Genomic DNA, 27,669 nt, shown 5'->3' with positions numbered 1-27,669 from the left:
TAGATAAACAACTCTTAAGTCATTCCCCTAAGGCAGTCCCAGTCAGTGGGGCAGTGGGAAGTGTGAGCAAATTATTCTAACCCAGTGTAAGTGCAAAAAAAAAAAAAAAACGAGAAAAACACAATGCTCATTCATTCAGCATACACTCTCCCAGTACCAGCCAGATGGCAGAGCCTGCCAGAACACTGAGGGATATGCACCAAATGTTCTTCCCGCAGAGGGAAGGAAGGCTTTAGCAGAGGAAGCAATACAACTCTCTCTCTCGCTCTTTACGGGCATCTGTATTTTATTTTGAGTCAGGATTGAATATGTAGCCCAGGCTGGTTTTGAACTATGTTCCTGTGTCTGCTTCTTTCCCCTCAAGCTGGGATCATATGCATGGCCACCAAATATCATGAATGCTAAAGATATATAAGTGGGAAGAATTAATCATAAGGAGGTCTGAATAGCTGTCCACAGAAAAACCAGCAGGCGGGTACAAAGACTCTGAGGTAGAGAATCAGCTCCGTGATTGGCTATGGGAGGTAGACCGCGCAAGAGCAGGTACATAAGTGAACAGGGAAGCAGGTGATGGGGGAAACTCCTCCAGCCAATGGCCTTTCAGAGTGGGTTAATGTAAGATGTAAGAGTTGATTAATAAGAATCCTGAGCTAATAGGCCAACCCATTTATAATTAATGCAGGCCTCTGTGTGTTTCTTTGGGACTGAACGGCTTTGGGGACCAGGTGGGACAGAAACCTCTGACAACAAGCAGGCTGCGTGTTATGGGAGGGAGCTGGAGCGGAGGGAGGCAGGCACTAAGCACAGGAGGTACCAAGTTTACAGGAGCTCCTGGCTGAAGGAGGACAAACCAGTCCAGCAGAAAAGCATTCTACGTGGAGGGAACAGCACGTTCTGGTCCAGGAGCATGAACCTGTGAGGGTGTGTTCTAGATGCTGGGGAGCACACTGTTTAATAACATGTTCTCCAAATAGCATGCTGAAATTAGTCCACTGCTTGGGAGCCTCGAGAATATGTATCTACCCATGGGAACAGGCCATGAGGAGGTTACAAAGGCTGGGAGGGAAGGCGGGCACCAGTACTGAGCAAAGCACCACACCTGAGGGCTTTTACACAGACTCTCAACAAATGCCATGCCCCGTGGGTTAGCTGCACCTGTACCCCTTTCATAGTCAGGAAAGCTGAGGCCGAAGGCTTTTCATGGTACACCTTTTCTTTGAGGGGAGTGTCAAGAATCAGAACCTCAAACAAACAGTCAACTTTGTCTACCTGGGAGGAAACTCAGTTCGAAGGAGGGATCAAACGTCAGGAGGCGGATAGAACAGTGAGGGCTACATTCCAGGCACCAGGAAAGGTTTGGTCAGCAAGAGACATAACAAAGACAAAATTACAAGTATATGAGACACTTGTCTTGAGCTGCTTTCTTTATAACTCCAAAACCTGACAATGAAACGCTCCTCAGACAGCGGCTGAATGTGTTTGAGATGGCATGTCTCAGGAGGAGTCTAGGCGTCACACTCACTAACACAGGCTGTGCAACGAGGACATTAAGAAACAGCATCTCCATCTACAGAAGGAGGTAAACTACAGGATACAGCAAGGGTGCTTGAGATACTTCAGACCTTGTTATGAGAATGAATGACAGCAGATACCCGAAGACAGCACTGCTTGGAGGAGTGCACGGGAAAAAGCAAAGAGGAAGGCCCCAAAACGCTGGATAGACAGCATAAAGGAAGACTGTGGAACCTTGGGTATAACAATAACACAAGCATCTAGGACTGCCCGGGATAGGAACAACTGGAGAACTGCCATAAACAGGCTGTTGCAGGGGCTTAAAGGAAACGAATGTCTTCAGATGTTTTGTTTAAATCTGAGGATCAGAGCATAGAACTAGTCAACTAGCTAGCCACAGAGGTCAGGCAATAGTGGCACACACCTTTAATGCCAGGACTCAGGAGGCAGAGGCAGGAGGATCTCTTTGAGTTCAAGGCCTCCCTGGTCTACATTAAGATTGAATGTGTCTAAAAGAAAAACAGAGCTCACACAAAGGTGATCGATCCCAGCACTTGGCATCACACACCTTTAATCCCGGCACTAGGGAGATGGAGACAGGGGTGATATGGCTGGGTGGAGAGAGGAATATAAGGTAGGAGGAAACAAAAGCTCAGGGCAGTCAGCCTGAAGCATCCATTAAGTGGCAGTGGCCATAGCTTTGTGCATGAAGCATCCTATGGCATTTTCATGCTGAATCATCAGGAAGGCAACTGCAATCCCAGGAGGGGAGGCTTGTCAACAGGTCCGCCGTCCTCTAACAGGGACACTTGGGTTAAACCCAAGGACACCAGTCTCCGTGACAAGTACTGCTAAGGCCCTGCTCACATGCAGGGCACGGCACCTCACAGACCATCATACCAGGACTCAGGAGGTTGGGGCAGCAGCGAGACCTCTGAGGGCTCTGGCCTATAAAATGAGACTGTCTCGAAAACAAAACCTCTGCTGACAAGATACAATTTTGAACACACACACACAAGATAAAATCTTCAACTACTTTTCATCCTACCATGAGGGTTTTTTGGGGGGGGGGGCCTGAAGGGGAAGAACAAACCAGTTCCGTTTAATAAGGAAACCACAGGCACAGTATATAACTCTTGTCTTCTGTATCTCTTAGACAGCAGTTCACAGGGAACATGGCTTCCCCCCCTCGGGCGCCTTCCCACTGGATCTCAGGATGTGCTTCTTAGGGCTTGGGGTGAGGCAGCTGCTGCTGCAGGCACCTTCTCGTTCCTTCCTTCTTCCTCTTGTCATTTTCCTTCACCCATTTCTAGAAGCTATTGCAATTCTGAGTGCTCCCTATGCTTAGTCTGCATCATAATGTTCTTGGTCAGAATCTTGCCCTTAACTTGGTTTGTTTACAACGTCAAGGGCAGAGTGGGTGACTCCATAGACTCTTCCAATCATGGTGACCTCTGTAGGGTGTCACTCTCCGAACAATGCCCACTCCCTCCATGTCCACAGGAACATCCTTCTTGGAGAACTGCATGTGTGGCCAAAGGACCAACTCCATGTTTTCATAGAGGAGCAGAGAGTATGTATAAAAAGGGACACATGGAAGATGGCAGCTGGCCAAGTGGGGCAAAGTCTTCAAAGCCAGTCTGAAGAAGACAGCAAGCCCTGTTTCTATTAATGTTAGAGAGGGGTTTCTGATGGGTTCCTAGCGTGAATGGGCATTTCTAACCAACTGCTAAGACATACCAGTTATGAAATTTTTGGTTTTTGTATTTTTGGCTTTTGTTTGTTTTGAAACAGGGTTTCTCTGTGTAGCACTAGCTGTCCTGAAACTTACTATGTAAACTAGGCTGGCCCAGAGATCTGCCTGCCTCTTCCTCCCAAGAGCTGGGATGAAAGGCATACACCACCACCTCCCAGCTGAACTTTTTGTTTTTAACCCAAACGTATATTTACCTCAGGTAAATATTTTGGGGTACATTTAAGTAATAAAGAATTAGGACAAGATGACAGAAGGTTTGAGGACACACTGGATCCCAATTACTAAGTATTAACATAAGCACACTTTTTTAAAAGGCTAGGGGCTTGGCAGTTAAGAGTGCTTCTGTTTCTTCAAAAGAGCCAAGTTCAGTTCCCAGAATCCTCCTGGAGGGTTCACAATCTCCAGCAACTTCAGCTACAGGGCAACCAATGCCCTCTTTTGGTCACTGAGTGCACACGCACAGACACATACACAAATAAAATTAGATACATGGAGAAAGAACTATTAACTTAGATTCCAAAACAGACTTCTAAAAGCCATCCATGATGGTTCAGGCTTATACTCTCAACACCTGGGCAGCTAAGGCAAGAGGATCAGAAATCCAAGATGTGGCTGGGATGTGTGTTAAGTTTGAGGTCAGCTGGGTCACATGAGACTCTGTCCCCCAAAAGTTAAACAACATCAAAAGCAAACAAACCACCCCCAGACTTCCAGCCAAGACTTCTCCTTCAGACACCTGTAAACTTGGCACCCGCACACGACAGTGCTGTGCGCTCTGCAGGGATCGCACGCACCTGGCTGCTCCGTCTTTAGGCTGTGACCGGACCCAGAGCCGACACACAGTGGCACGGGTGCTCCACTTTCAGGTGAGGCTCAAGAGCCTGACCCTTGCACAGCTGAGACTGGATGAGATGGCGCCTGGGCAAAGTTTGCTCGGTGCCCACTGCAAATGACGTGACCTCCATAACAACCCCATCACACACAGCACTGCACAGCTGTGTGGCAGCTACAACCGGGCTAGGATGGTCTGCCTGATTCTTCTCGTAAGAGCACTACGACTGACCAGGAACACAAAAGAACTGATTGCGCGCATATAGAAATGATGCTCCTAAAAGCATTATATATCTAGAAACAAACCAGTGGACACTACCCAAATGCGCACAACTGATGGCCAGACACACAAGTATTATACTCTTATCACATACTGCTCCCTGGGTATAGGAAGGAAGGACATGTCTGCATGCTACAACGCAAAGGAACTTTCTTTTTTTCTTTTTCTTTTCTTTCTTTCTTTCTAAGTTTTTTTCGAGACGGGGTTTCTTTGTAGCTTTGGAGCCTGTCCTGGAACTAGCTCTTATAGATCAGGCTGGCCTCGAACTCACAGAGATCTGCCTGCCTCTGCCTCCCGAGTGCTGGAATTAAAGGTGTGCACCACCACCACCAGGCAAGGAACTTTCAATAATAAGTAGAGCATGCAAAAGGATGAACCATATGATTCCATTTGCATAAGAAGTCAAGAGCAGCTGCTGCCTAAAGAGTGACTATTAATGGGCGTGTGTGTGTGTGTGTGTGTGTGATGGCTATACAACTGTGAACGTAATAGAAGCTGTTGACTGTGTAATTTGGATTATCAGGTGAATTAATTATATCACAAAAATGGCTTTTATTCAACAAGAAATCACAAGGTGTGGTTGTGCACGCCTGTAATTCTAGGGCTTGGGAACTAGAGTCAGAGATCAGGAGTTCAAGGCCAGCCTCAGCTACACAGCAAATCTGAGGCCAGTCTTAACTATGTGAGACTCTGCCTTGAAGCAAAACAACTATGTCTCCTAGACTGCATAACTGGAAAGCAGGGTCTCACCCCAGGCCCTGGTGTGCCCTGAGTCAGGTGCTCACCGTTCCTTTGCCTGTTCTGGTGTCATCCAACCCCCCTCTCTAGGGTTGTTGTGAGACACTCATTAGACAGGGCATGGACTGGATTCAGGGTATCCAATGGGTTGTGCAGAAAGGAGACTGAATCCAGGAGCCTGTGCTCAGTCAGTAAAGCGCTTGCCCTGTAAACGACGAGACCCGAGTGCCATCCTCAGAACCCATATAAGAAAGTCAGGTGTGGTGGCATGGTGTGTAACCCAGGACCAGGAAAGTGGAGACCAGGCAATCTAGCCTACTCAACGAGCTCCAGGTGAGACCGGGGCTGAAGAAACAAGGTAGAAAGCTCCTCATGAGTCATACTCCGTCAGAGCGGTCTTCTGGCGTATGCTCATACACACTCTTCCCCAAACACACACACAAGCATGCACACACACAAGGGACTTGGTGGCAGTTGTGTAATTAAAAGATGGAAGGGACTGAACCCAGGTCAATAGGCCACAGGGCCTGTCTCTTTTCCAAATGTCCACCACGGCCTAAAAATTCTACTGGTGACAAGTTCCCGGCCTTCAGACCCAGAGTCCCATGATTATTTAGGGTGAAGCCCCATAATAGAGACTGGTGACAGTCTGGATCCAAATCAGCAAATATCCCACTTTAATCACACACACACACACACACACAAGCAGATAATTACATTTAAGACCTCTATGTTCACAGCTCTCCTACACGAAGCTGCAAGGCATAATTTAAACAGACCACCTTTATTTGTAATTACAAAGAAGCCGTTAATGAGCCCCAAAGGAAGGTGCTAATTTGGCAACAAAGACACAGCCCTGTCTAACCTGTGATTTTCAGTCTGACTCAGGCCATTTATCAAAACACAGCTTCGCTTTAAAAACAGCAAACACACATACAAACCGCCACCCCATAATAGATACGAAGATAAAGAAAATTATAAACTGCTTTGTCAAAAGGCAAGTTCAAAAACACTACCCATGGGAACTGCTTTGCAGGGCTGGCCTGGTATGACACACACAAGGTAAACTGATCCTCCCAGATCGGCGGCACCATCAGAGGATGGCTCATGCAGAAAAGAGACACCGTGTGCTTCTGCCCTTTATCGGTGAGCCTGGCTAAGGCTGCAAGGCTGGGGTGCAACAGACATACCTTCCCTACTGGAAAAGAGAGCCAGGAACCTTGAGAGCCCACCCTTAGACTGCAGAACCAACAGCTGGAAGCTACCAGACGTGCAGAATCCCCAACCTGCCCTGGGCTGATGGAGGTCCATCAGTGCCCCTGCGCAGCATGCTAACACTGGAGAACTCAGTGCTCAACAGTCTTTGCACCCAATAATTCTCTGCCTTGTCAACATTCCGGAGTTGTGTTGTCACCATGGAGACCACTGACCTCATGGGACCACTATGACCAGGAGACTGAAAGTCTAATTTTATTTAATTTTAATTAGTTAAAAAAAAAAGTTAGAGGGGCTGGAGAGATGGCTCAGTGGTTAAGAGCACTGCCTGCTCTTCCAAAGGTCCTGAGTTCAATTCCCAGCAACCACATGGTGGCTCACAACCATCCGTAATGAGGTCTGGTGCCCTCTTCTGGCCTGCAGACATACACACAGACAGAATATTGTATACATAATAAATAAATAAATATTTAAAAAAAAAAGGTTAGAAAGCTATGCTTACTGCAAAGTGTTAACCATACCGCTAGTAGTGGCTTAAGCGGTTTCTCATGCTTTACTGTTAAAACATATACTACGGGGGCTGGAAAGATAGCTCAGCACTTAGAAGCACTCAGACTCAGGAGAAGTCTTCTGCTCCTCCAGAAGACTTGGTTTCAGTCGCCAGGAGCTCACAACTATCTACAACTCCAGTTCCAGGGCATCTGACACCCTCTTTGGGCCTCCAGAGGCACCAGGCAGACACAAAGTACACACACATACATGCAGTCAAATACACAAGCATAGAAAGCCCACCTGTGTAAAAATGTAACACATCCTAGAGTGAACGGCTTCTCACCATACTCCACACATGTGGGACACACATATAATGCAGGCAAAACAATCATACACATGGAATAAAATAAGTCTAGCATCTTGTCACCCAGGCAGTCTTTGCCTGAGAGATTTTACAGACAGGTGCCATCGTTTTTGTTTTTTGTTTTCCAATTCTGAGTTACATTTTATTATCGAGACCCTTCAGGGCTGGCAACAAAAATCAGACAGAAAGAGCACATGACCTTAGAGCCTAAGAAGCCACCTCTCCTTTTTGTGGAATTCGCCATTTATCAGGAACCTGGCAAGGGCCACTGCCTGGTAACTGCTATAAAATCCACTAGGGGGCGCTGTAATGCAGTACCAAACACAAAGTTCAAAATTAATTTAGAAGAAATTAGAAATGAGTACACTAAAAGATCTCACAAGATCCAAGGTCAGATTCACAAATGCTAAGGGGAAAATGAGAACAACATTACACTTGACAGTTGTCCATGCACATCCATGCAAAATATATACCAATAGAATAAGAGTCATTACAAGGGCCCGGCCAAGACAATGAGTGGTCAGACTCTTCAACCCCATCCTTCTCTTCCTCTACAGACCAACACTGAGACCCAGCACCTACCCTGTGGCAGCCTGATCTCAGCTCCAGTCAGGACGCTCAACCAGGAGAACCCAGACTTCATACTAGCCAAGTGCTTCTGATTGGGACATCATAGCCATCCCTTGCCGTGAAATTCATCCCTAAGAAGAATGACTCAGTAGGGGAATTACCAACAAGATGGGATACTTGGAGCATCTCCTGAGTGGCACTGAGTGGAGGCGTCAGGGGGTTGGAACCTTGTAAAAGGGAACCTACCCCCATAACTTAGAAGAACCTGGGTCTCAGAGATGAGGTATGATGTAACCCGTTTCCAGGGGCACAAGGTATGTTGATGAAAACCTCATCTGCCCTACTTGCAGTGGAGTCTTAGAGGAGCCAGGAAAGCCTGGACAAGCTAACCACAATTGCATTAACTACCTGCAGTCCCTGGTACAGCAGCAACAAACATGCACTGCAGAGCTGAAGAGGGCATCAGCGGAACACAAGTGCCATCTGGCAGAGCAGAAGCGAGACATCCAGCTGCTGAAGAAGTACAGATGTGCAACCTTCCAAAATTGGAGGAAACGTGAATACAAGATCCTTGAAGGACCCGCTGGGGTGATCAGACTTGACGCTGTGCTGCGGGCTGTAAGCAAGCACTCCCTGGTGGAGAGTGGCTGCCTGGCCTCTCCTGTCAACGCTATGGCTGGAAATACCCACAAACGCAGCTGGTCCCCAGGGTCTGGCCGCACTAGCGATAAGACAGATGAACCACAGCTACTGCAAGAACAATGCGAGCAAGAACATCTCCAGCCAGCAGACTATTGCACTGACAGCCTGTGAGAACTTGGGGTGCAGGAACCGGAGCTTCTCGTGATATCCACACACAGTGTGGAGGAGATGCAGGAGGAGATAGCCTGCAACTGCTATCAGGAAGTGATAGCAAAACCCATCACTCCAGCAGCTGAGCCCTGAACTCTCCCGTTTATCCTTACGCTATGGCTTGTAATTGAGATTGAGACACATCCGTCCTGGCAGAAAAGGCCTTGGAGCAGCTGACCTTCCTCATCCTTACGGTACTTGTTCCAAGACTCCAGGTGGATGCCTGTAACTCCCGACATCACAAAATCTAAAAATAATGTTTCTTCCTTTCCATCCCCAGTGAACATTCATGATAAAATATAATTTCCAAATTAAGGAACAGCAAGAAATTACAACTTCTAATAATCAAATGGAACTATTTAAAATATATATAATAATATAATCAAAAGAGTAGACTGCAATAAAGATTATTTAAGACTTATTTCTTTCCTGAATTTTCCATTACATACTTTCAGACACCAGATTCAGGTAACTGAAACCGGAGGAAGCCAGACACACGGAGTGTAAGCTACTCCAAGGAACAGATGAGCGTTTCAAACACGACCATTTCAAATTTTAACCATTTAGGGAAAGAGAAGCAGCTCAATGGGTAAAGCACTTGTGGCAGAAATTTAGGACCTATGTCTGGATGCTCAGAAGCCACACAAAGCCAGATGTGGGAGCGTGTGTTTACCATCCATGAGCCGCTAGGTGGGAGGCAGAGGTGTGAGAACTCCCAGAAGCCCATGAGTCAGCTAACCTGGTGTGTGCAATAACCTGGTGTGTACAGCATCGAGTAAGAGACCCTACCTCAAAAGCAGGTGGAAGGTGAAGATCGATGCCCACGGCTACCCTCTAATCTCCAGGAACACACTGTGCACGAGCACACACGTGTCCACACCAGCCCTGATTTCCAGGAACACACTGCGGCATGTGCACGAGCACACACATGTCCACGCTAGCCCTGATCTCCAGGAATACGCTGTGGTATGCATACCAGCACACACCTGTAAGCATACACATTTTTAAAAATTAAAATAGGGCTGGAGAGATGGCTCAGTGGTTAAGAGCATTGCCTGCTCTTCCAAAAGTTCTGAGTTCAATTCCCAGCAACCACATGGTGGGTCACAACCATCTGTAATGAGGTCTGGTGCCCTCTTCTGGCCTGCAGGCATACACACAGACAGAATATTGTATACATAATAAATATATATATGTTAAAAATTAAATAAAATAGATTTAACCATTCAAAATCAGGAGAATATTTCTTACTCAGTGGACAGGAAAAGAAAACAGATAAGCTCGGTGTGGTACACATCTTTGATTCCAGCATTCAGGAAGCAGAAGCAGGTGAATCTCTGAGTCTGAGGCCAGCTTGGCCTACAAAGTGAGTTCTAGGACAGCTGGGTCTACACAGAGAAACCCTGTCTTGAAAAACAAACCAAATCCATTCTTAAGCCAGGACTACACAGAAAGACTCTGTCTTAAATAAATAGCATTGGATTTGATTAATTTAGCCAGGCAGCAGTGGTTGTACACCTTGGATCTCTGAGATGAAGGCAAGCCTGGTCTACAAAATGAGTTCCAGGATAGTCAGAGCTGTTACACAGAGAAACCCTGTCTCTGTATCGGGGATTAAAAATAAAAGAAGAAGAAGAAAGAAAAAGAAAATGGAAGAAAGACAAGTGGCAGGCTATGGTTTGGAGTTCCTGGCAGACATCTATCTATGCGTGACTCAGTAAGAGGGCAGTGCTCACCTACAAGAGGACCGCACAGGCCCCTCTCCCTGCCTTAAGTCCCCAGCTGCCTTCCTGCCTTCTCTCTCTCTCTTCCACCCTCAACAAGCATCTGTCCTGTCTGCAGGGTGCAGCCTAAGTGATAATCCTGTACTCAAAGGTTTTATTTGTTTATGCACCTGTTTAATTATCAAGCGATAAAGTCTCGGTGGGTGGATAATCCACTGAAATTAGGTGAGCTCACTTTGGGTAACAATGCAAGTTTTGGGTTATTTTGGCCATAAGCTAAAATCTAAACTATTTACAGCTTCTAAACACATACTGCAAGGGAAGGCTGGCTGGGATCAAAATCTTCCTGTAGATAATCTTCCAAGTAGATCATTAACTATGGTCAGGAGCACTAACTACACGGGTTAGGCAAGACACACTGAGTTGTTGAAAAAATTTAAAAAAAAAATATTCTAATTTTTTTTAACTATTACTGGTGTGTGTGTGTGTGTGTGTGTGTGTGTGTGTGTGTGTGTGTGAATGCACATGCGAGGTCAGAAGACAACTTTTTAGGGTCCATTCTATCTTCCGCCTTTACCCAGACCCTGGAGATGGGTCATCGGGCTTACAAACACTTTACCCTCCAACCCATCTTATCAAATTTTTACCCCTTGATCCTAAGTCGGAGTGTGGTTGCTATTCCTTCAGACAGAAATTAAAGAAGTGACGTTCACAACTCAAAGCTGGCAGCCTTAGATGACACATTTAGAGACAGGACACAAACTCTAGCCATTGCCTCTGCTTTCAATCAAGTCCAGCCACGAATCCAGTAGTAATTTTATAGACACTTCTGGTCACACAGAGAAGCGACATGTTAAATAGTGCGACAACCTTAGGTTTGTCCACACAAACATAATGAAGCCATCAGTTCTAGAGGTCTCACCGTGTTATGAGACAACCGAAAAGAACTAGACAGTGAGCTTTAAAGGAAGTCTTCCTACTTCTTCTAGCCCTGGGATTGGCTGACCCAGTTCTCAATGGCCTCCATCCTGGACCCTCAGACCAGCAGCTGACATTGTGTCTGCTCCATCACCAAACAGTCCGGCTCCAAAATTCACTAATCCCTATTCCCAATCAAAACTCCCATTGCAGCCGGGCACCACTGCCGCACACCTTCAATTCCAGGACTCGGAGGGCAGAGGCAGGTAGATCTCTAGGAGTCTGAGGTCTACATAGTGAGTTCCAGGCCAGCCAGGGCTACACAGTGAGACTCTGTCTCAAACAAACAAACACCTCCCACTACAGCAACACATATGCTTTGAACTTCTCTGCTAGAAACCATTAGTGTCTGCTGGACCTAAACCTCCTGGAGGTATCTGATGTTAGAGCTGTACTCCGACCCCAGCAAACAGGCAAGTGTCCAAGCACAAGTAAGCTATGTTTTCCTATTTCTCAACCCACATTTTGAAGCCACAAACTATCTTAACATCAGTAATAGTTTTCAAACTGGGTTGAGGGGAAAAAGTCATTCCTACCAGAAGCCATGAAGACATGAAGAAAGCACATGAAAGAAGCCAGCAGTATTTCTATGAGAAAGGTGAGGTTCTAACTAGGTGCCCATGTACTCTACCTCCTCTCGGGCTGTGTTTCATTCATCTTGGAGTCTCTGGGGCCTCACAGAGCAATGGATACTGAAAGTCACTAAAAGGAAACAGCTCTTAGAAATACTGGTGTGGCCAGGTAGTGGTGGCACATGCCTTTAATCCCAGCACTCGGGAGGCAGAGGCAGGCGGATCTCTGTGAGTTTGAGACCAGCCTGATCTACAAGAGCTAGTTCCAGGACAGGCTCCAACGCTACACAGAGAAACCCTGTCTCGAAAAACAAAACAAAACAAAACAAAACAAGCAAAAAAACTACTCCTATACATATTCAGATGTAATACCCATACTCCTAGAACTCAACAGATAATATGTATCCTTTTGACATTGACACACAGTACTTTCATTTATAAAATGCGTATCTGAATTCTGTACAACTGAATTACCAAAAAATAATAACAGGAAGTAAAAACAGATCTTGGTAGGTTAGTCGCTGGGTGCATATGCACAGAGCCCCAGGTTCCACTCCCAGTACCAATTAAACCTAATGTGTGGCCGGGGCCTTGTCATCCCAGCACACAGGAAGTTCTGGGTCATTCTCGGCTACAAAGTTAGAAGCCCTCCTGAGACAGAGATGCGGGGAAGGTATCTTATAATGTATTAAATATGTCTACAATTTATGAGGGGCTACGTTCACAGTATTCTGGGCTGAAGGCTGAATGTGCCAAGTGGACCTTCTCTCTGCCCCCACCTCCTTCCAGCCTGAGAGTGAGAAGCAGAAGAAGCTGGTGGAATCAAGTTGACCTGCAGGTTTCAAATGGACCCCAGCTCATATTCCTTCCTGTAACACGCGTCAACCAAGTGTTCACTGTTCTTGAGCCTCGGCTTCCTAGCCTATAACCCCTCCTTCCTATTCATCTGGGAGAATTCAGTGAGGTCTGAACCAAGATCTAAGCCCCAAGATCTCCTGCCCCAGCTTCACCAGCAGAAACACGCAACCAAATGCAGTGTGCCGGCACCAAGCACAAACAGGGAGCACCTCACCCTGTCCTGCAGGTATCTGAGGAGACATCTGATGCAGAGTTCTGTCCAAGGCTTGGTCACTGAGCTGAAATGAACCTGTCTCCAATGAACACTACAGCATCTGTAAAAACCAGGACAGGGACTCGGACCTGTCTGCGAGCTTCACTCTTGAGCACTTTAGATTTGACACCCCAGAGATGCCAGTACAAACAATCCCTGAGTCTCCTGCAAGGTGCTTCTTAGGAACTGGGGAGAGCAGGCTTGTGGGGTGGGAGTGGGGGTTGACCTAGATTCAAGCACCACCGTGTAATAGGCCAGAAAGATGCATTCTTATTGGTCATTTTTTTAAAAGAGAGAAGGGAAGAGAAGTTGGGGAAGGAGAGCAGTGGGAGAGGGGGAGAGGCCCCAGTCCTTAGCATCTGGGTTCTCCTTTCTCTTCCTTCTCTTCCTTTCTCTTCCTTCTCTTCCTTTCTCTTCCTTCGTTTCCTGAGCAGTAGCTATGCTACATTTACCTTCCCCTGACACACACACACACACACACACACACACACTCCCTCCTAATGTAAAAGCAAACCTCCGATATTAAGTGGATCCAGTGGGGGTTCAGACCCTGACTTAAATCACTCGGCTCTGGAATGGAAAAGAGAGCTGGAGAGATCGTCAGTTAAAAGGACTGGCTGCTCTGACAGAGAAGAACCTGCTCTTGTGGGTTCCCGACACCCACGTGGCAGCTTACAACCCCCTGTACCTTCAGTGCCAGGGGATCCAGCACCCTCTTCTGAATTCCACCCTCCTAGACAAATGTGATGCACACACACATACACTCAAGCACACATGCATACACCTCAAATATATTTTTAAGAAACCTCTCTGATCTGACATATGCACACTTTTCAAAGGACACTTAACGTTTATGCTTTGAGGACATTTTTGTGATCTACCATTTCAAACAGCTGGTTATAGTCACCCTCTCCCCCAATCAAAGGGCTTCTGTTGCTTACACTGTGAGTGCAACAGCCAGGTGGGAACAGTCGAGACCAAGAGGCAGACAGGGATGACAGCTTCCCACTCTGTAACATGTCAACCCATAAATCACTACCCTAAGTACAAAGCCAAAAGCGTAAGCCTGAGAACTGTCAGGAAGGATGTGCTACGCTGTTTTCTTAGGACAGTTCATTGCTGGGACGTGATCCAACTGGACCAGCCCTGACATTTATCCTTCAAATCACACTCCAGATGATGCAGGTGGCTGTGAGCGGTGACTTGGAGCTGGCAGAGTTCCCCACACAGGCAATCCTCTTAACTAAAATGCCATCTCTCCAGCTCGGTGTTCCAGGCCCCAGAGCCGAGTGTTTTTAGTGAGGGGCTGAACCCAGAATAAATGGATGTCCTTTAGCTCCTTCCTACTCAGACACCTGAGAGTCTTCTGGGTGCTACGCAGATGACAGTGTCCTCTATGTTACAGGTGGCACACCACAATGGCCTACGTATGTTTTCTGGACAAGTGAGCATAAACATGACATGTAGAAATTTGGCACTGCCCAAGTCAAAATTATTTTTAACTCAGTTCTGTTTGCTCACATTTTTCAGCAGAAAAGCCCAGCGAGAAACTTATCTTTAAACAGCAGATGCATAGTTCCCAACAGAGAACAAGTTGTAGGACCTAAAGAGGGCAGAGTCTCAGCTGCCTTTCTTAAGTTCCTGACTTTTGAACAGTGAGTACCAGTCAACCCGGCTATTTATTTATTATAAATAAATACTGTGCTACACAAAAATACATAAAGCAACAGGACAAGTCCCTCTTCAAGTTATAACACTAAGCCTAAATATTTATAGATATCTAGGTCAAAACACGCACACACACAAACACACACACACACACACACAGAGAGCGCACAAGCTAGAGACACAGCACAGTAGTAGAACATTTCCCTAGCATGCACGAGGCCTTGAGTCTCATGCCCAGCAAATATAGAAATAAAATGTCAATATGTATGTAAGCTCCCGCATGGGGGGGGGTGCAGAGGGGGAGGGAATTAGGTCACTGCCCAGAAGCTTCCCTCCACTCTCCACACACTGAGCCCCTTTGTTCATTGTTCCAGGCACTGTAAACTGTTTGGACATCCATTGTGAGCTCTGGCTGACTCAAAGTCTGGAGGGAGAAAAAGAGAGCGAGAGAGATAAAATGGGATTCTGTCAATATAGTGCTGGCACTTTCGAAGCCACACTAGCTCTGCAAATAGCCAGCTCGCTCTGCTCAGCCCAGGGCTGGAGCAAAGTTACGGGTTCCGGCTTATCGCTGAACTTAGATGTCCGATCTCCGTGGATCTCTTCCAATTCCTCTGAAGAAGCAATATTGTGGACAGAAGCCTCAGATGTTATTTGGTGAGTCATGTGACCACTGTTTCTCACCAACCTTAAATGAGTAATGGACAATAAGGGTAAAGGAGGTGAGAGTGGCAGAGAAGATAATTTGAAGGGGGAAGAAAGAAATGAGTCAAGTTTTCTCCAGCAGTGAAAGGGGGCATTGCCAAAGGGACTAAGGATATTTCAAGCGATCCAGTACACTTACATTGTGTAAACAAGCTCAAATGACTGGGGTTATTACTGCCTGCATTTTTCATATTCTATCAGCATGAGATTTGAAGCACTAACTGGGATAAATATGCAATCTCTTTCCATTTCATCTGACAAAATCCTAAAGGAGTTAAGGATGGGTGGAGTCCACTATAATAAATCAGATTTATATACTACCTTGTACTTTATACTATCAAATTAGGACTTCAAAGACAGTGTACTCACTGGCATTCTTAAGTCAACAGAATTAAGCCACCATCTACTTCTTTAACTTGCAGACTTAAAAATCATTATTTCTTTAGTCTTGCTTGATAGCTTGAAATTGCAGACGGCCCAGGCCAACCTCAGGCTCTCAGTTCTCCTGCCTTAGCTTCCCAAGTGCAGGCTTGATACCACAACCATCCAGTTTTCTTTTCTTTTCTAGTTTTGGGGATGAACCTAGGACCTAGTCCATGCCAAACAAGTGCTCCACCACTGACCTACACCCTCAGACCTTAATGTTATAACTTCTCAAGCCTACTCCTCCAGGGAATGCCCAAAGCCAGAAGGGGATGTCTGTAGCCCCAAATACAGAATTTGAGACCAGCCTTGGCAGCACTAGAGCCACAGAAGGCAGGCCCTCCCAAAAGTAGGACACCTTACGAGGGAGGTAGCTGTTACAGGTCACCCAGACTGTATCAGGTAACTGACTATAATGTCAAAGGAGAGACCTGGAAGCATGCATTACAGAAACAGTCATCCTCCCAAAATGATGACGGAAATAAGAAATGACAGCCACTTCCACTGCCTGAGTGCCTCATGGCAATTCCAGAGGGCACCCAGGTCTTTCTGGCAAGGATCTGTTCTACCAGAGGCCAAACACCTCCAAGTCCCTGGCTGAGGAGCCTCTGGCATGAGGAGCATGTGTGGACGATCTGAAAGCATGAAGGATAGCAGAAGTCGCCAGTGTTCCCCTTCCCACGCCACCAGCAGCAAGTCAATCTGCCAGCTCCCCGTCCCCCACCAGCCTCAGAGCAGCAAAGCTGAGGAGGTGACGGGTTCTAGGGAACCTTTGGTTTAGTGACAACAGCACTTTCGTGGGATCTGTGGGGCAAATCTGAACACCAGTGACGGGATTTTGGTTGTTACTCCAAGAACCTCCCATTGTTGAGGGGGGCAGGCATCCAATATTCTACGCTGTCTCTCTCTCACTCCTAGAAATCACTGGAAGAACCTGTCTGCCCAACTATATATACCCTGACTCACAGGGTGAGCACTCAATGCCTGGTTCACAGATGCAAAGACAGCACATAAGAGATAAAGCAAAGAAGTAGCAAGACAAAACAATCCAGAGTCAGGTCTGTGTGACATCAGACTGACAATTCACAACACGAGATTTCTACTACTTGGAATTCATGCAAGTACGTTTATGTGCCCAGAACGATGTGTATGGAATTTTTAAAACATCTTTATTCAAAAGAGCAAAATTAAAGAAAAAAAATCCGTCAAAAGAATAAAACACAGGATGTGCATACACACGGAATGATGTTGAGTGTACACACACGGAATGCTACTAAGCAACAAAAGAACTGGTAAGTTTCATACACCAACACAGAAACACAGATGGATGTCACGGAGATTCCCCGGAAAGAAGTAAGACATAAATGTTGACTTCATTTATAAAAGCCTTCTTCAGGTCAAGCAAAGCAAGTGCATGGAGACGGGAATTAAAGAAGAGTCCCTTGGTGGGGCCAGTTCTATGGTGATACAAAGTGTCCATCTTTCTATCCAAATGGCAACCACACCAGTGACTTCATGGGATCTTGTGACTAGATGGCACAACACAGAACTCGCTGAATAGTGTATCTAAAAACAGCTTAAATGGATGATTTAATATTATATTTTACCTCAATTTAGAAAACTTCAATCTTAGCACCAAAAACAACAAAAACAAATAAGAACAAAAGAAAATTAAACCCTTTATTTGAAATTTAAACATAAATCTGTATATAAATCACACTTCAACAAAACACCATAAACATGACCACACAGAACATGTTCGATAATGACGAGAGGGCAGACCTTTCCTGGGTTCTACTGTTCCCCTTTTGGAAGTCTTTCTATATGGAAATCTTTTGGAAACAAATCTTTGAACACCCCAGTTCTTAAGAAAGCTGAGAGTTGGCCGGGCGGTGGTGGCACAGGCCTTCAATCCCAGCACTCGAGAGGCAGAGGCAGGTGGATCTCTGTGAGTTGGAGGTCAGCCTGGTCTACAGAGGGAGTTCCAGGGCAGCCAGTGCTACACCAGAGAAACCCTGCCTCAGGGGTGGGGAGGTAGAGGTGGGGGCTGAGAGTACCTAGTCTTCCCCCTTCCCAACCCTTCCCTCCCAGAGTCATTTGAGCAGTGTATCTAACTAGTATTTCCCCCAGACCTCTGATTAAAATCTTAATTTAGGGCTACAGGTGGAGCTCTGATGGAGCGCACTTGCCTTACAGGAGCAGAGCCCTGGGTTCTTTTCCAGCCACCCAGAAAGGAAAGAAAACTTCTCCCCACAGAGGCTGTGTGCAGCTCTGGGGGCCTCTTACTCTCCAAGTCTCCCGCTGTCTGTTTTGCCCTGGTAACAAATAGTAACATGAGGAGGACAGCAACAGAAGTTTTCAGTTCCATACCTGGGAAGTTTCAGAGAGTGCAGAGGAGGCCACAAATCTCTCTCCCCTCTTAAAACTCACCCAGACACTAAACAGAGCAGAGTGAGGGTGCAAAGCGCTTCCCCTGAAGCCACGCTCACACACTCTGGTGTGCTTGAGGCTAAAGCTACAGAGAGCTGGCCTTTCACAGTAGTCGGGGCAGGAGGAAGTCCCACTTCTCAAGCCCCAGAGTCTGGTCTTTAGCCTGGCTGGAAGCAGACCAGAAGAAGTCTGCAGCCCCTTCCGTGCTCATCCCGGCAAAAGTTCACTCTGGGGAAAAGTCTATGGCAAAGGACAAGGATGTGGGAAGCTCTGTGTATGCAGCCTGGGAAGGACGGAGAAAACAAGAGATTCTCTAGAAGCCCTGTAGAAACGCTGTAGAGGAGAGGAACACATATGCTCTTGCCGAGGACCCAAGTTGAGGTCCCCAAACCCACATCAAGCAGCTCCTAACTGCCAGCTTTAGGGGGATCTAATGCCCCTGGCCTCCATATGGTTACCTAACTCACATGCATACACCCCCACACAGACACACACACACATAATAAAATCAAGATAAAATCTGGAAGCTGGAGAGAAGGCTCAGTGATTAAAAGTGCTTCCTGCTCTTCCAGAGGACCTAAGTTCCGTTCCCAACACCCCTATCAGGTACCTCTCCCTGCCTCCAGGGGCACCCACACACATCCACATTAAAAATAAGTCAAACTTATTCTTTTATATAATAAGGGCTGGAAATACTGCTCAGTGGTTAAGGGCGCTTTCTGCTCTTACAGTGAACCTGGCTTCATTTTCTAGCACCCACATGGCAGCTCACAACTATCTTTGTAAACTTTAATCCCAGCACTCCAGAGTTAGAGTCAGGAGGATCTCTGTGAGTTCAAAGCCAGCCTGGTCTACATAGTGAACTCCAGGACAGCCATAACTACACAACACAGAAAACCTGTCTTGACAAAAAGAAAGTCTCGCCGGGGGGCTGGAGAGATGGCTCAGTGGTTAAGAGCACTGGCTGCTCTTCCAGAGGTCCTGAGTTCAATTCCCAGCAACCACATGGTGGCTCAAAACCATCTGTAATGAGATCTGGTGCCCTCTTCAGGCATGTGGACATACATGGAGGCAGAATATTGTATACATAATAAGTAAATAAAATCTTTAAAAAAAAAAAAAAAAAAAGAAAGTCTCGCCGGACGGTGGTGGCGCACACCTTTAATCCCAGCACTTGGGAGGCAGAGGCAGGCCTGGTGAGTTCTCTGTGAGTTCGAGGCCAGTCTGGTCTACAAGAACTAGTTCCAGGGCAGGCTCCAAAGCCACAGAGAAACCCTGTCTCAAAAAACAAAAATAAAAACAAAAAAAAGTCTCTAATTCCAGTTCCAAGGGATGTGACACGCTCTTCTGACCTCTGAAAGTACCAGGCACAAATGTAGTACACAGATATACAAGAAAGCAAACACTCATATATATGGAACAAAATTAATTTCAGAAATAAACAATTAAAATCTGGAAAAGGGAGGACAGGGCAGCCGCTACTAGCCTGCAGAGGCAAGGGAATCTGCAAGTTCCTGGCTAGTGCATTATTCAAGCTGCAACTTAATAACAGCTCTTTCCACTGCCCTGTGAGCTAAGCAACTACCAGGCACCCTGGGAAGCTTGCCTTTAAACAGTATTCCTTAAAATGTCTTTCAGGAAGAAAAGAAGGAAAGACCCAATGGATCTCTCTTTAAAAGAAAATAAACTCACCCAGAAAAAAAAAAATACAGTTGAAAGAGCAAGTGATCTGGAACAAGGAAGTCCCGGTCACTCAGCATGGCCTCTAGGCTCTACACCCAAGCACTGGGAGCCCTCAAAAGCTAAGGACCACAGAAAGCTGTTAGCCATCAAAGCTAGGTAGAACTTAAGTCTGTGACTTACATCAAGGGGCCAGTTAGTTAGCACTGCAGCAGATGCTGCTTCCATGCCTAAGTCAAGAGTTCTGCAGCTAGAGGTACCACAGTATCCCCACATCTCTCATCCCTGGACTCGGGAGGTTGAAGCAACACAGTTAACAAGTTTCAGGCCAGCCTAAGCTACACACAGCCCCATCTGAACAATACCAAGAGAAGTTCGGGCACAATTCTACAATTTTTGGTAAGACTTTTTTTGCCCACAAACTATCATCCACTCACTACGTGTAATATAAGGAATTCTCTCTCCTAAGTTCTCTTCCACTAGTCTGGGTCATGCTAGCTCACGCCTCCCCAAATCAAGTCAATGTGACAAATACACAGCGAGTATGACTGATGCCCTGGGCCGTCCACGGTGACTCACAGGAGGGCAGGGCTCCCTGCTGATGAGAAGCGACTGTTGGTACGCAGGGCGGGTGATAAGGGCAGGAGTAAACAGGAACAGGTGCACACCAGCCAATCCCAAACAGGGGAGCAGCTGACTACAGACTGCAGAGGGCTAAGGAGGAAACACACTCCCGAAACTGAGCTCATCGGGAAGTCCTTCGGTTTTGCTAAGAAACTCCCTCAAATAATCTCCTCATTCTGCTCGGCTGGCTCCTCCAAAGACTTGAGAGTGTCAGATGACTTCTCAGGGAAACATTTATGACTCCTCGGTGGTGAAACTCCACCCAGCCAGGTTCTCTCAGGTGCTGCTGCTATCCTTGTAAGGCAACATGAAGAAACAGACTGAGAGCTGAACAGAACGAGTTTCACTCGGCTAGGAACTGTTCTCACTTCCTGGGAACAAATTGCTACAGTTGGTGTCAAAAAGCAAGCTGGGGCAATCTGACAAATTTCCTACTCCTTCCTCCAGAGAACAAAGCCCCTAGAAGGTCCACGCCCTGTAAGTACTAATTGCTACTAGAAAGCATTATCTCCCTGTATTGTGCCAATCTCCTCAGAGATTGAAAACAACATTCCATCCCGCAGAGGAGCTCCTTAGCAGAGAGGTAAACAACAACAAAAAAGCTTCAAGAACTCCCTAAAACTGACAAGATTGACTAGGCCCCTCCCTGCCCAGGGGCAAAAAAGTCTCTTGACAAGAGCTGCCTGGAAGACCTTTAGACCAGCTGTGGCACCTGCAAAGGACACTTCTACCTGCTGAGCTGCCTGCAGGCTGTGCAGTGTGTTCCGCAGTCCCAGCTTCTGTGAGCTGTCACCCAAGCTGGGGTGGGCCTTGGTGATGCAGTTCTCTTGGAGATATTTCTGCTCCTATAAGAAACCCCTCACCCATATTCCTATAAGTAACCCCAATAAAGCTCACTGGGTCACCAAACTGGACTTTGGTGTTGTCTGTACCACTAAAAGCCAGACTGTCAACTATTTGGGGTGAGTAGCTGAGTATGTTTCATTTCCCTGGGAAAAGTTTTGTCATGGTCACCTTCAACTCCAGGGACTAAAGAATCTGTAACACTATCAAAGCTTTCTTTACTATCATGGCAAAAATGTAACTGGACTTTCATCATCAGTAACCAAGGATAGACTAAAAACTGTTACAACCAACAAAAACCAAAGCTCTGGTACCGCCAGGTGTCTCAACAATTAAGAGCATTCACTGGTTGTTCTTGCAGAGGACCAGGGTTTGATTCCCAGCACTTATTTCTCCACTCACAACCACCTCTAAGTCCTGACCCAGAAGACGTGACACCCTTTTCTGGCCTCCAAAGGTAGCAGGTACCCATGTGTTGCACAATATGCATGCAGACATAAATAATAAAGTAATATTTTAATAAGTACCTGGCACAGCAGGTACTTAGTATATTCCAGGCCCTGGCAGCCACCCCCAGCGTCCTGAGCAACAAAAGGGATGGGAGGCATTCATTCATAGATGTGTGGAGATTGCATTTTCATCATTAACTATATCTACTGCTCCCTTATACAGAACAGGGGAGGAGAAACGTAAACAGACGCCACACCATGAAAGTCTAGTTAGGCTAAACATTGGTCTAAAGTTTAAATAAGCATTATTACAAAACACATCCTACTACAGAACGATGCCAGCCTGCATAGTATCAAAGACCTGACTTTAACCATTTGGCAAGTACACTCAACAAATACCTGACTAGATCCAAGTCACTAGCCAACAGCTTAGGGCTTCTCACAAACGGCACTGGCACCACCAGGACACTCGGAGAGAGCTTTGTGACGCAAGCAGAGGGTCCCCTCTTCATTTTTATCCACCAACTATCAATATGCATCTCAACTGCTAAGCCCAAGCAGGGGATGGTTTGCTACTTCAATCTTTCTTGTCCCTCTGACATCCTTGTTAGAGCCCTTTTCATAGCTCAATACATGCACCAAAAGCATAAAAATGTGTTCCATCCCCAACACCATAAAGTAAATTCATTAACTAAAAGTCAAAACTCCTCCATTCAACACACATTTGAAAGACGCTGAGAAGGTAAAAACATTCACATGTCAAGTCGTCTGGGGATCTGCATTCTTCAAGCCTCACTGAAAAACAAAGTGATACTCCCCAGAAAGCCAAAGTCCTTCCTCGCTGTCACTCCGCTTTATCACAAAAGAATGAACAACATTTGGTGATCCAACATTTGGCAAAGCAACACCTCCTTGTAGAAAGCAGAAAAAGGGATGAGAACTGGGCCAGATGTTAAGAGTCTTACCAACCACACCATGGACAAAGACAAAGAACTGAGCAGAAACTGGGGGATATACCCATGCTAAAGACAGAGTCCACAGTGGTCAACGCTCCTGGCCTCCCAGGATGATTCTGCATGTTCTGCTCCTAAAGGTGCAGTGGGGCTACACTCAGAGTTCTCAGAACCAAGTCACCCATGTTTTACACAGCTCTGCCCAAATCTCAAGTAGCAAAAGTAACCATCGCACTCACAGTCCTTCATCCTAATACTAAGTTTACACACCTTTTTTGTTTTTGTTTTTTGAGACAGGATTTCTCTCTGTAGCCCCGGCTGTCTTGGAACTCACTCTGTGGACCAGGCTGGCCTCGAACTCACAGAGATCCGCCAACATGCTGGGATTAAAGGCGTGCACTACCATCATCTAGTTTACACATCTTCTTAATACAGACTCAGTTCTGCTTGACAATCACTTTTGCCTCATCCTAAGTAAGCTAGCTATCTTGAAAATAAGTGGTACCGGTGGCTGGTTTTGGTTTTTTCAGCCCTCACATGACATTAATGCAGAAACACAGAGTACATCCCTTCCAACAAACTAATAAAGACGGAATTTAATCCCTGTGGAAGACAATTCTTGGCTTGGTTTTGTTGGTGGTGATGATTTGTGTTTATTATGATACAGGGTCTCATTAGGTTGCCCTGGCTGGCCTAGAATTCACAGAGATGTGCCTGCTTCTGCCTCCAGAGTGCTAGGGCTAACACATGCGCTACCACACCTGACTGGGTTCATCTGCTGTTGTTGTCTTATTATTTAAAAATATAGGGCCTGGTGGAAGCACACTCCTTTAATCCCAGCACTGGGGAGGCAGAAGCAGGTGGATCTCTAAAGTCAAGGCCAACCTGGTCTACAGATTATTCCCGGACAGCCAGTGCTACACAGAGAAACTCTGTCTCAAAAAAAAAAAAATAGCATTGGAGAGATGGCTCAGAAGCTAAGAGTGCTTGCTGCTCTTGAAGAGGACCCAGGTTTGATTCCAGCCCCAACATAGACACTCACAACCATCTGTAACTACAGTCCCAGGGAACCCAATGTCCCCTTCCGGCACCAGGCAGTACATCCATGCAAACACAGCACCATATACATAAAATTAATTAATTTTTAAAAATAATTTTCTAAACCATGTATGGTGGTGCACCTCTAATCCCAGCACTCAAGAGGCAGAGGCAGGAGGATCTCTGCATTACAAATAAATAAACAAATAAATATAATTTTCTACCTACAAGTTTGTATGCACCACAACTGGGTAAATATGCTAGAAAAAAAAGTATTTAGGAAGCCAGGCGGTGGTGGCACACGCCTTTAATCCCAGCACTTGGGAGGCAGAGGCAGGCGGATCTCTGTGAGTTCGAGACCAGCCTGGTCTACAGAGCTAGTTCCAGGACAGGCTCCAAAACCACAGAGAAACCCTGTCTTGAAAAACCAAAAAAAAATAAATAAATAAAAAAGTATTTAGGAGAGTCAAAGTCCTTATTGTTTTTTGTTTGTTTTTTCTGAGCTCACAGGTAAATCACCTTGAAGAAACTTGGGGATAAATGGCCAAAATAACAGGCACCAATCATAAAACAAAAACAAAACAAAAACAGGATAGAGGCCTGAGGAAGCAACTCTGTATCCAAGCACATGCCCAGGACATGTAAGGCCCTAGCCTAAATTCCCTTCTCTGATCCACAACGCCACAGCCCAGGTACACACCGACCTCCCAATGCCCTGGAAGTTAGGTTTAAATTCTAAGAAGTACGAGTCTAAACCAGGTGGGAAAGAGCACAGAATTCCAACCCACAGTTCTGCGTGACCCCAAACGCTGCAAGCTTACTTGACTGCTTTCCTGGGTACCATCATCCCAAGTCAGCACTGGCCATTGCAATCATAACTCTTGAGGCACCGCTTTCTAGCTATCTCTCGCCAAGGTCGCAAGGCAGGAGGGGGCATCACAAAAGTTCCCGTGTAGGTTAAATAAGGGCACTAAGGGTTTTCTTTTTTCTTTTTTCTTTTTTTCTTTTTTTTTTTTTTTGGTTTTTTGAGACAGGGTTTCTCTGTGGCTTTAGAGCCTGTCCTGGAACTCTTGTATTCTTAACCAATGTGTATAAACTTTGATGCGCTTAGCTCACCAAACTGGTGTTAAGCTAGGCATCTGAATCTATGGCTGGTCCAGCCAAGGTGCCAATTCTGTTTCCCCCATCCAAGACTGGGGAAACCCTGCACGGGACAGCACCAAACCAAAAATCACCTCTAGCTCTCAACATCGAAACTGCTGGCCCAAGGTCATTGTGGCCAGAAAGAAGTCTTTGCATCCTTGGCTATTGCTTAGGGTATAATCAATGACGCATTTTACTGGGAGTCTTCTCTCAATTGAGAGAAATCTTTAATATGGCCAGGCTGCTTAATGGGATTTGTTTTAGGGATTAGGCAAGGAATTCCCTAATGGCTTAATTCATCTTGGGAGATGTTGAAAGGTTGAGTGGTTATTGGTCCTTCCCAATTCCACAGCTGCCCTGTGGCACCCACACCTTCAACCACGGCCCAACCAAATCGGGATGTCTTCTTAAACAACTGATGTACACAGAGCCGCAGTGACCTAAAGCGACCCCCACCTAGTTTCAAGAATCTGTCTCCTTCAAAGACAGCCTTCTTAGGAGAGACAATCCTGTGAAAAGAAAATGATGGGAAACAAGTCATCCCCCAAGCGCTCAGACGTATTTGGACAAACAGTGCTCACTCGGCACCCAGGAGATGGCTGGTTAGCTGTGATCTGCTGTCAGTGTACAAGGAACTAGATCAAGGGTTAAGTAAATTTAGGCAGAAGTCACTGTAAATGAATTCCCCAGAGGGCAATAAGATGAAATCTGGTCCTGTTCCCTAAGCAAGCCTCAGAAACAGTACCATTTCCCATGTTGGGAGCGGAGCGGGGTGTTAACTACGCAGGCAGCTCCCAGGCAGGTTAGCAGAGTCACACCACTATTAGTAAGCCCTGTTACTGACACGCAAGGCCTTCCAGAGAGGTTTCTACAACACTTTCCGCGTCTCAGATTTTTCATTGGCACCTCCTACCTACACTGCTAGGCCTTACCTCCTGTATCAATGCCAAATCCTTCATTTAAAACCCCACACTTAAATTTTGGGACAATGACCACTGCGTACCTAGCACCCACTCTATGCCAGTGCACTGTGAGGTGGGTGCATTCCCAGCCACTCCCTACAGTGGCTGACATCAGGAAGTGTCTGACGTCAGGAAGTGTCTGCACATGTGTTCTTTCTTCCCTGAAAGAATCCCCTAAGGGGTGCACGCAGAGAGGACAATCCCACCCTTTGTTGCAATTCTAAATAGCAGAACATGCACGCATCAGTATTAAACCTCCCCTCCCTCGGTGCCAGGAATCACGTAAAGCCAGTTCTTTACTAAAACAGTCTTAGCCGATTTATCTCCTCAAAGTGACTGGTACTAACTAGGTGCTCATTAAACGTTAGCTCAGTGGTACTCAAAAGCTGCCACTGGGGAAGCCACTCAAAAATAAACCTGAGATCCACACACCCAGAGACAATCATTCTCTCTCTCACGCACGCACACACACAGACACACAGAGTTGCAGTAAATTTTCAAAAGAAAAAACCCTTCCCTTTTATCAATCTTTCCAAGAAGCTCTGTCGAGGGTAAAAACAAAACTCAAAAGCCACTGTTATCTTGATTAAAGCTCCCCCCTTCTCTCACCTTCCCAAGGGCAGCACCCTGTCCACATTTCTTTAATGGCACCATTGGTCTCCTTATTCCTTGCGTGTTTCCCTAACAAAACTGTGGATGAAACTACACGACTTTTACTCCTCTTTGCATTCCCCATGCTAAAGCAGCATTATTCAAGAAAATGTATTGAGTTAGCTAACACATTCTTAACCTAAGCAGGATAGTAAAATGGCACTCTTCCACAAATGCAATTACTACTTACTAATTTCTCAGCTAAAACTACCTCGTCCCAAGAGAACCTGGCAGGGTGGCTCTCCTGGGACAAATGGACCTGTTTTTTGTTAAAAGATCCTGGTCACAGCCAACAGACCACCTAGGAAGTTGCGAGGACATCTCTCCCTCTCTCTGCTGGGATTCAGCAGGCAGCGGAGACAAGGGAGTGTGCAGGACAGGGCAGTTTCTGGGAGGGGATGACTCCTCACTGGGAACCTCAGGAAAGCCACAGCCATTATTACTCAGGTCAGACAGTGGCCAGAGAAGCAACTCAGCCTGCGAACTAAAGCTAAAATAGAAGGGAAGGCTGTATTCCATTACCGAGTCCTGGCAGGTTCCCTCCCAAGTTCTTCACATTTCAAGAATGTGAAAAAGCCCGAGGTCGAAATCCCTGATTATTTATACCTTAAAATAAACTACTGTGTAAAAGCGGAAACCTGACAAATGGAGACATAAAATAAAAGGGACTGATGACAGGTATGGTACTCCCAGAACACAAACCATTCATCATCACTCCTTTCTGGGGCTTCCTCCAAAACCCCATCTCCATTCCCTACTGCAAAAGAAGTTATACCGCAGAAGCAGCTGACCGAAAAGGAAAGTGTGGATTTGGGCACCCGAAGAGTCCTCAGTTTCTCTCAGTTCATGGCTAGAACCTCTGCTTTAAGCTGGAAAGAGCACCCACAAACGTCCAGTCGGCAGCGACCACAGGACAGAAGGTCTTGAGAACCAACACCAGGGTGCTGGGTTCCACACTTTCCCCTACTTGTGATTTCATCTCAAAGCCAAGTGACTTCAGAGAGGTCACAAGCCATCAGCGCCATCCTAGCAGTCCACGACTTTCTTTAGCCCTGGTCCCCCCGCAGGAGGATCCTGGCTATCTACAACCCAGAGAGACCAAGCC

The 27,669-nt window shown here is 46.2% G+C and overlaps 1 protein-coding gene across 4 annotated transcripts in view; it reads right to left on the bottom strand.

Annotated features, from left to right (window-relative positions):
* Tjp2 (tight junction protein 2) overlaps nt 1-27,669 on the bottom strand; it is a 95,407-nt gene that overhangs the window by 49,243 nt on the left and 18,495 nt on the right. Inside the window, exon 1 of one of the 4 annotated variants that reach the window (XM_057777940.1) lies at nt 18,162-18,283. The exons of the other annotated variants lie outside the window; for them this stretch is intronic. The gene's annotated coding sequence lies outside the window, so the exon portion shown is untranslated. Of the gene's footprint in view, nt 1-18,161; nt 18,284-27,669 lie in introns of those variants that run through there. 4 annotated transcript variants of the gene reach the window in all.

Source organism: Chionomys nivalis, chromosome 8, assembly GCF_950005125.1.
Source record: "Chionomys nivalis chromosome 8, mChiNiv1.1, whole genome shotgun sequence".
Classification (NCBI taxonomy): domain Eukaryota; kingdom Metazoa; phylum Chordata; class Mammalia; order Rodentia; family Cricetidae; genus Chionomys; species Chionomys nivalis.
Note: the sequence above shows the minus strand (reverse complement) of the source record. Positions and strands in the feature narration are given on the sequence as shown.